At 44.5% G+C, this 8,979-nt stretch overlaps 1 long non-coding RNA gene across 1 annotated transcript; it reads left to right on the top strand.

Moving 5' to 3' along the window:
• Positions 1–4,021: 4,021 nt before the first annotated feature.
• On the top strand, positions 4,022–7,809 carry LOC121143120. Its single transcript, XR_005880231.1, has 2 exons — positions 4,022–4,352; positions 7,665–7,809. It is a non-coding gene; the product is annotated as an uncharacterized LOC121143120 (long non-coding RNA).
• The last annotated feature ends 1,170 nt before the right edge of the window (positions 7,810–8,979 follow it).

The raw sequence follows: 8,979 nt of genomic DNA, 5'->3' as shown, positions 1-8,979 counted from the left end.
ATAACAACTATCCAATAGCACTTATATGAAGTTTTATCATAAGTACTCTGGAGATGACCCAGATTATATGTGAGGATATGCCCACGTTGTGCACTGTTTGACCCTCTTAGAAGACCCAGCAAGAAGACTGCTCTGAATTTTTAGGAGTGAAGATGTCAAAATAAGAGTACCAGCCATCTTTTCCTTGGTGTCTGGAAGAGCTACCCTAGCTTTGAGCGCAGCTCACTATCGAGAAGCAGCTGTTTTACTTTGCCAAGAACTACCTATAATTTACAGACTAGAAAGACTCATGGACCCAAAACCAAATGACCCAAAAGGAGACATAGCTTTCCACTGAAGTGGGTTTTTTCTCATACATTTAAGATGATTGTTTCTGATTCCAGAATTCATTTTCTGCAGTCTTCCTTGAGTAGCTTGGGCAAACTGGATTATACCAAACATCTTAAGTGTACATCAATCTAGGTGGAATTAATAGCAATTTCCCTCCATCCATTTAAAAAACTGCCCCTGAAGATCCCATCTTATGTTGTTCTTGTCACAAATTGCATTTTCACACATTCTGTCAAGAAGGAAACAGGCCTAATTGCAAGCAGCCTTGCAGTTGGCTGTACAACTTACAGGAGCTAAATCTGACCCTGTCTAGTTTTCATAAAAGAGCATTAATCTTGCCTGACACTGGACTTAAAGACAGAGACTCAAACTGGTAGTTGTAAGAAGAATCAGGTGGCCTGCTATCTCCTCCAAGGTTTCAAGCTAAGCGGGATTACCATGTCTGCGTGTTTCTTTGTCTGCAAAACAGGACAGACAAGATGGTCTCGTGGCGGCTTTTTTTGTTGTCAGTTCCTATGATTCCGAGTATGCCAGTGAGATGTCTTATTTACATTTCATTGAAGTCTCATCTATGTCAGGCTGCCATACCCATATGTGCAGTCAAATATTATTAAGGATGTTTCTATGAAGGTATTTTCAGAACAATATTAACACTTAAATGGGAAAAGCCTTGTCCAACCAGCTGAAAGTTTTCACAGAATGATGATTGATAGCCTTGTCCAATCAGCTGAAAGCTTTCACGGAACGAAGATTGACGGGTGGCTACTGATGAGCAGGAGTTTAGGGGCTAGCATGATGCCTGAGTGGGTAAGGGCAATGCTGGCAAGCCTGAGGAACTGAGTTTGATCCCTGTGTCCCACGTGGTGGAAGAGAACTAACTTCCTTCAAATTGTCCTCGGACCTCCACAGCAATACTGTGGCACATGCTCACATACATATATGTATACTCACAAACAAACAAACAATAAATAATGTAATTTTTTAAAAATTTAGTGAGTTCATCCAGGAGCCCCAAGCCTCTAATCTGTTGGCTCAGATTCTTGGGTCTTTAGGTCTGTCTTATAATGTGCACCAATTCCTAAAATCCCGTCTCTTCTGGTTATTCTGTTTCTGGAGAATCCTGGTAAAATTAGGCTTCCCCAGAAGCTTCTGAAGTCTGGTAAAGCCTGTGGCTTCTGCCTACCTGGACAGACAGCGTCACACATGGTCACTCTATACTGCCTTCCACTTCGTTCTGTAAACTTCAGCACATTTGTTGAGTAGGAAGAGGAAAAGTATGAGGTTTAGAGGCAGAGGTAGATGGCCTGATAAAGGGCCTTTCATGGTCTTGACATTTAGGTGAAGCTGATAAATGACCTAGGAGCCTGGGCTCCTGCCTCACTTTCCAACTTGGTGGAGTCTGGGTTTCCCGGGCCACACCTCTATGTGAGACAGAAGTGGGGGGTCACTAAATCTAAATTTACCCATTTGAATTGTGGGTTTATTAAAGCCCAGATGGGATGTGGCTGAAAGGGCTAGTGGTGGACTGGGTGGACTCTACCTGACAAAACAGCCAGGACCATTTGAGTCACTCACCAAATCCACCAATGACCTGTGAAGAAGCAAATAGTGCTCCAGTTTTTGTTTTTTAAGCAAAAATAAAATGCCCTGATGCCATTGAGGTCCTATGCAGTGCTAGGCTCTGCTTACAGTTCTCGATACCATCTTCTTCCAGCCACTTCTCTGTTGCTGTGGTAAGATACCCTGACAAGAGAGAGGACGGTAGGAGACACCTCTCTTCTAGGGATTGGTGTGTTAGGATAAGGGGCGTGTGGTGGTTTTCTTGTGACTCTCAGCTTTTTGCTCTTCCTTCTAGCCCCAGAATTATTTTCAGCCATTTCCACGGAGCTTTCAGTGCCTCCTATAGGAAGAGTGTTAGTATATGTGCTTTGCTGCCACTTTTCTTACCATAGTGGAGTTCTATTCAGGAATGAAAAAGAACAAAATTATGGCATTTGCTCAAAGATGGATAGAACTGGAAATCATGTTTCGCAAATAAGCTAGACTCAAGATGAGAAATATTACAATCCTTCTTCATATGCAGATTCCGGATTAAAAACACAAGTGTAACAAAAGCAAAGGGGGGATGGGGGAAGGATGGGAACACTCAGAATGGGAGGCAGTTGGGGGAGAGAGACAGATACTGTGCTGTCTGGCATGCGGACTCTCGATCTAAAATTGTGGATCTGTGTCTATGCACACATGCATCCACCGCTATCTCTCCATAACACACTGAAAGTGGAAACGGGACTGCCTGGGAGGAGGTGGGACTCATGGGAACTCGGAGGTTGTAGAGCAGGTTGGATGTGACTGAAGTACAGTGGTCACATATGTGAAGGAAACAGAACAAAACCATTATGTTCCCAGGAATTTTAGGAAAAGACCTCTCCTTGTTTCCAACAGCTCTGGTTTTTATCTGCTACCATTCGGATGTGTCTCAGAGATCCTACTCCTGCTGAGCTAGACAATGAACAGGCCTATGGAACATCCTACAGCTGAACCCACAGCAACCTACAGAGACCCACCGTGACCCACCATGACACACAGTGAACTAAGCGACCCACAGAGACCCACAGCTGAACCCACAGTGACCCACTGTGACCTAAGCAACCTACAGAGATTCACCTTGACCCACTGCGACCCTCAGAGACCCACAATGACCCCATAGTAACCCACAGAGGTCCACTCTGACCCACCGTGACCCAAGTGACCCTCAGAGACCCACAGATGAACTCACAGTGACCCGCAGCAACCCACTGTGACCCACTATGGCCCACCATGACCTACAGCTGAACCCACAGTGACCCACGACCACCCACAAATTGATATCAGTGAGAAAGATACTTTGTTGTTAACAGTAATTGACATTTTAGGGTCACTTGTTCCCCTGGAAAAGCTAGCTGACAATGGCTTTGGCTTAATTCTGAAGAGAATGAATTTTGTATATTTTAGTGTCCTCTTTCATCTCTGGAGCCCAAGGAATCTTAGCGGTGAACAAAACCTAATTTTAGTTTCTGGCTCTTCATGCTCCATACCAGAAGCATTCTAAGAGAATAGAATAACACCCATCTAATTACCCTCTGTGGCTGCTGGATCAGACTCACCTTGTCCATGGAAATCCAATAAACACACTATGGGCATCCAGCACTTTGTAGCTGATGGCAACAGGAGCATCACTCCTTCCAAGCATTGTGGATGGGTAGCATTCACTTGCCACATGAGAGAAAGATTTCAAACTTGGATGGACCTTTCTTTTTCCAGAAATGGAATATTCCACTAGGGCTTAGCAAAGAAATACAAGGACAGATGTTTCATGCTGGGAAAAGGCCACTGGGGAGATGGCTTGGCCATGTGCATTCACGCTGAGAATCTGTGCTCTATCAATGTAAATTTAAGGAGACTTAACCTTCCTAAGGCTAAGGAGAAAAATTAGAGGGCCCATGTTCTTACTTTAATTCCTTATGTTCCACTTGGAAAAGCTCAACAAGAGTTGTTATTTGTTTTGTAGTAGAGGAGAAAACATGACAGGTGGGGAATGCCCAGACTGCTAATAGTTGTGCTCATCAGCTTTCTGTCATTGTGACATAATATGTGAGATCATCAACCTATAAAGAAGGGAGGTTTTTTTTTTGGTTCACATTTTAAAGATTCAGACCATGACCAGGTGACTGTGGTGAGCCAGTACTTCCCAGCAGGCACATAAGCAGCAGGAGAGGGAGAGAGGAGGATGAGGATGAGCTCCCAGCATTCTTTCATGAGCAAACTTCCAAGGATCTTCTCCTATTCCCTACATACCAAGGGTCCCACACCTCCTGTGGTGCCATGCACTGTAGGCCACACCTTTAACACGTGGGCCTTTGAGGGACAGTCAACTCAAACCATAGCACCAGTATGGTGATGATAAAAAAGTAAAAGGAAAAAAATGGCTCCAAAGTCAGTGAATACACAATTACCAGGATGGTTTATGACTTTCTACATGAAGGGTAAGTGAGAGATGCTTCTAAAAATTTCAGAGTTTCCTCATGTATGGGCAGATTAATGCATCTCCAGTATAGCATATATAAGGGTAATAACAGCTAATGTAAAGGAAAAATGACATGTAGTAGTCTCTAGTTGGCTTTAATTTTACATTTTGCTCTTGGAGGGGGCTGGCACCCAGGTCCCAAATAAATACATGGAGACTTACTCTTTCTTATGAATGCCTGGCCTTAGCTTGGCTTATTGGTAGACAGCTTTTCTTAACTTAAATTATCCTATCTATCTTTTGCTTCCAGGCTTTTACTTTTTTTCCATTCTATAGTTATTGCTTTCCTTCCTACTCTGTGACTGGCTATGTTTCTGAGTGGCTGGCCCCTGGCGTCCTCCTCTCCTTGTCCCCCCCCCATTTATTCTCTATGCCTGGCAGTCCCACTTATCATTTCTCCTGCTTTGCTATTGACCACTCAGCTCTTTGTTAGACCAATCAGGTAAGTTTTAGATAGGCAAAGTAACACAGCTTCACAGAGTTAAACAAATTAATGTAAAAGAATGGAACACATCTTTGCATCATTAAACAAATGTTCCGCAGCATAAATAAGTGTAACATATCTTAAAATAATATTCTACCAAAATAATATTCTACAACAGGGGCCAAATGAGTGGAATACCTGGCTAAGACAGTCAAGTTGTACTTTCCATTACCGAGGACCGAGCTCAGAATCCCACCCCTCAGGGGGCTGGAGAGAGCTCATCCAGTGATCCATTTGGGGCATAAGCACGAGGACCAGAGGACAGATCCTCACAGCCCGTGTAAAAAGTTGGGTATGATGTACATGCCTGTAATACTAGCCCCTGGAGGTAGAGACAAGAGCAATTGCGAAGCCACTCAGTGTTGACCTCTGACCCACACACACATGTTCACATGTGCACCCAAGCACACACATACATGCAAACAGATAAAGATGCAAGAATTTCATGACACTCAACAATTTGTGACTTCTGAAAATGGGAACATAGACTGGTTTTGTGCCTCATCTGGTGAGTAAGGACAGCAGTTAGTTACACATCTGCACCTCACAATGGTTATTTTGAAAAAAAAACCTGCTTGAAATGAAAACTGTGCTTCTCTTAGGGGAATTCACAGAGGCCTTTGCACAGAAACTTTGAAGATGTGAAAAGAATGAATTGTCACATCTGTTTTATGTAGGTGGAATTATGACTTCAGCCTAAATTCCAACAGGTTGCTAAATACTTCAGCTGCAAACTACCACATATTGGGGGGAACTGCTGTCAGTCCCAACCAGCATTAGAGGCAAGCCCAGCCAAACAACAGAAAGAAAACACTTTGTGGATCATGGACTGAGGATGAAAATAAATCAAAAAGAAATAAATAAATAAAGCAAGGCATGGTAAATGACATGCACTGCCTACCCAGGAGGCTGAGGCTTGTGGTATTCGATCAAATTTAATCCCGCAGAGAAGCTTGGGCAGGGAAGGGAAATGATGCATAAGTTAATACTCTGCCAAGAGCCTATTTCCTCTCCACTTCCCCTGTCCAGCAATCTTCAGGGAGGAAGCAGGAACACCCTCCCACTTTTGTAAGTCACATTTCCTGGCTGAGCGCACAATCCCCTATGCAATCAGGGTCAGTAACCTGATTTGAAGGTGTGAATGGAGAGTCGGAGGGTCCAGGTGTCAAAGATGTTAATTAAAGACATCCAGCTCACACATTTCATTATTTTCAGTCTATCTTCTGGGTCTAGTAGAGCAGTTTCCATACCCCATCCAGTCTTAGATGCATGTGTCTAGCCTGAGTCACATTACTTATAGGGCAAAAGGACCAGCCAAAGAAACTTACTCTGCCTCTGAACACAGAGCCCTTGAAAGAAACACTTTAGCTCTGAACCCAGAACCAAAGAAAAACACCCTGACTCTGAAACCAGAGTCAAAGAAACACACTTTGGCCCTGGAACCAGAGACAACGAAATAAATATGCCTTAGCCCTGAAAATAGATTTAAAAAGCTAATAAGATCTAGTGAAAGGAACACAGTTTGGCCCTGAAATCAGAGTCAACTCTGCCCCCGCCCAATCAAACTAACCAGTCTCTGAGCAGGAAAACTAACCAAATCCCTAACCAGAAAGAAAGTCTTCTCCCTGGGAAAACTCTGTCCCTATATAAGCCCCTCTGCCGGTTCAGTCGCTGGCTGTCCTTTCTCACCCTGGCAGGGTCAGCCACTCTCCTGGACTCCTCTTTCCCAAATAAATCTCTTTCTCAAAAGAATCTTGGGTAAAGGGTTTCATTTGCAGGCGCAGAACAGAGGTTCCCTTAGGCGGACTGAGCAAGGCTGAGCAGAAAAAAGTAACAACTTTTTGCCAGAGCAGGAGATTGCTACATTTCTGGGGGTGGGGGCAGGGGGAGAGCACGGGCAAATGAAGCAGAGGATGCAACATCTTGGACCAGAGAGAAGAAAAGGCTGCTGGGAAGCTCCCTTAACTGGGGAAGCAAAGCTCAGCTGCAACGACTCTCTCTAGGAGAGGGACAGAATTGCTATATCCTGTGGGGAGACCATCCCCCACCACACCCCAACTTAAGGTATTATCCAACATCCAAACGAGTCAGGATACCTTTCCTTCCAGGACTGAACTGTCCTATTGCAGCTCCAGCCTCTAAAGCAGTCCTATTGCGGCTCTAGGTAGCCTGGCTTTCCGGTACATCAAGATACCTTTCCCTCAAAAGCACTTACACTCGCTCACATCCCTCCTTGCTGATGGGTGATAAGTTTCAAAGACTACCACGGAGGGAGGAGCATCCCCGCAGCCAGTGTTGTGCAGGGTAAGAGGTCTGTATCTCGCTTGTTGGTCTACGTCTTCCCCTAACTCGCCCAGCATTTTCCTCGCAGTTGCATCTCAATAAAAGCTCTCCAATTCTGTGTCTTTCTTTCAAACCAGGTTTTGTACCAATGTAGAATGATCCACCCTAAGATACCTGCCTTGCGACTGATTTAAAAACATATTCTGGCTATAGTTCTGGGGATGGGGCTCAAAACCCTTGGCTCGGCAGTCCAGGCCCCAGTTGGATCCCTAACTTCTTTGCAGTCATTATACCCTATCCTTCTTCCCCTTGCTCCCCCAAGAACACTGACCCTAAATACAGATCTTTGCATCGGTGTTCACTTAGTGCCCTGTTCCAGTCTCTGCATTCTGTTCCCTCAAAGCTCAAGTGCATTGTCATCTCCCTGTGGTTTCCCCCTACATCCCTCTAGGTAGTGACTCCTTCATGTTTTGTCTTGTGTTTACCCTCTGTTTATACCTCCAGATCCACCACCAACCCTGCCGGCCACGCACCCTCACTTCGTATCTCAGGAATGAAGTGGCAGTGATGGCTTCCTTACTCCTAAATACCAAATCTGCTGGGGCCTTCTTCCACAAGACCACGCTTATAAACAGCTTTTAATTTGGCATCATCATTTGCACCTTTTGTATTTATTTTGTGTGTGTGTGGGTGTGTGTGTATGCGTGTATAAGGGTATACCATGCACATCTATGGGCACGGGCTCTCTCCTTCCATCATGTGGGTCCCAGGGATTGACCTCAGGTTTAATGACTAAGTGCCTTTGGCGTGCTGAGACATCTCATCAGCCTGTAATCTTCCACTTACTTCAAGCCGGGACTCTAATGAGTCTGCACCCCTTTCCTTCATTTATTGCTTCAACTCTTCCTGGACCATGTCAAAAGCTGCTTATAAGGGAGCAGGAGACAAAACTAGAAGGACTCCTAAGGTCTTACTATTTTCATTATTTTAGAAATTAAAAGGCTTGATTTCTCCTATCTGTTCTCCTACATGTAAAATAGGGATGATGTCCCTGCTGTTTCTACCTCACTGGGATCATGTAAGGAATAAATCAAGTTCAGGAATTAGCAAACTACAAAATATGGCGCTTCATGCGTATAACCAGTTGCTACTGTTTGTTAGGATCCCAACAGCTGCCCTCCTGCCTGATGGACGAGCATCACTCTGAAGGAGGCAACGTGCAATGCGGCTATGGCATTTGAAAAAATAGTAAGGAAAGATACCTGGAAATTTAAAGAATTTTTCAATAAACAGGAACATTCAGAGTGATTATGTTGCTACACAAAGAAAGTCCAAAGGCTAGCAGGATGGCTTAGTGGCTAAAAGAGCTTGCCTTCAAAGCGTACAACCCAGAACCCACGTGAAGGTGGAGGAGAGAACTGAATCCAAAAAGCTGTCTTCTAATCTCGGTGTGGACACCATGGTACACTAGAGTCTGCACACGCACACACATGCGTGTGCACACACAACGATGATGACAAGAAAATATAAAAGAATACTTAAATTTATTTTTTTCTCAATATGTCTTTATTTAAATTAGAAACGTGAATGTTTCACATGTCAGTCCCAGCTTCCTCTCCCACCCCTCCTCCCTTGTCCCTCCACCAGCCCCCCAACCCCCTACCCAATCCCCACATCATTGCCCAGGGAGGGTGAGGCCCTCCTTGGGGGGGGATCTCTAAAGTATGTCATTTCATTCAGGGCAGAACCTAGGCCCTTCCCCATGTGTCCAGGCTGAGAGAGCATCCTTTAAAAAAAAAGTGACTTTCTAGAAATCAAG

The sequence above is a fragment of the Mesocricetus auratus genome, unplaced genomic scaffold (assembly GCF_017639785.1).
Source record: "Mesocricetus auratus isolate SY011 unplaced genomic scaffold, BCM_Maur_2.0 Super-Scaffold_100011, whole genome shotgun sequence".
Taxonomy (NCBI): domain Eukaryota; kingdom Metazoa; phylum Chordata; class Mammalia; order Rodentia; family Cricetidae; genus Mesocricetus; species Mesocricetus auratus.
The sequence above is the reverse complement of the archived record's forward strand: the minus strand, read 5'-3'. Positions and strand labels throughout refer to the sequence as shown.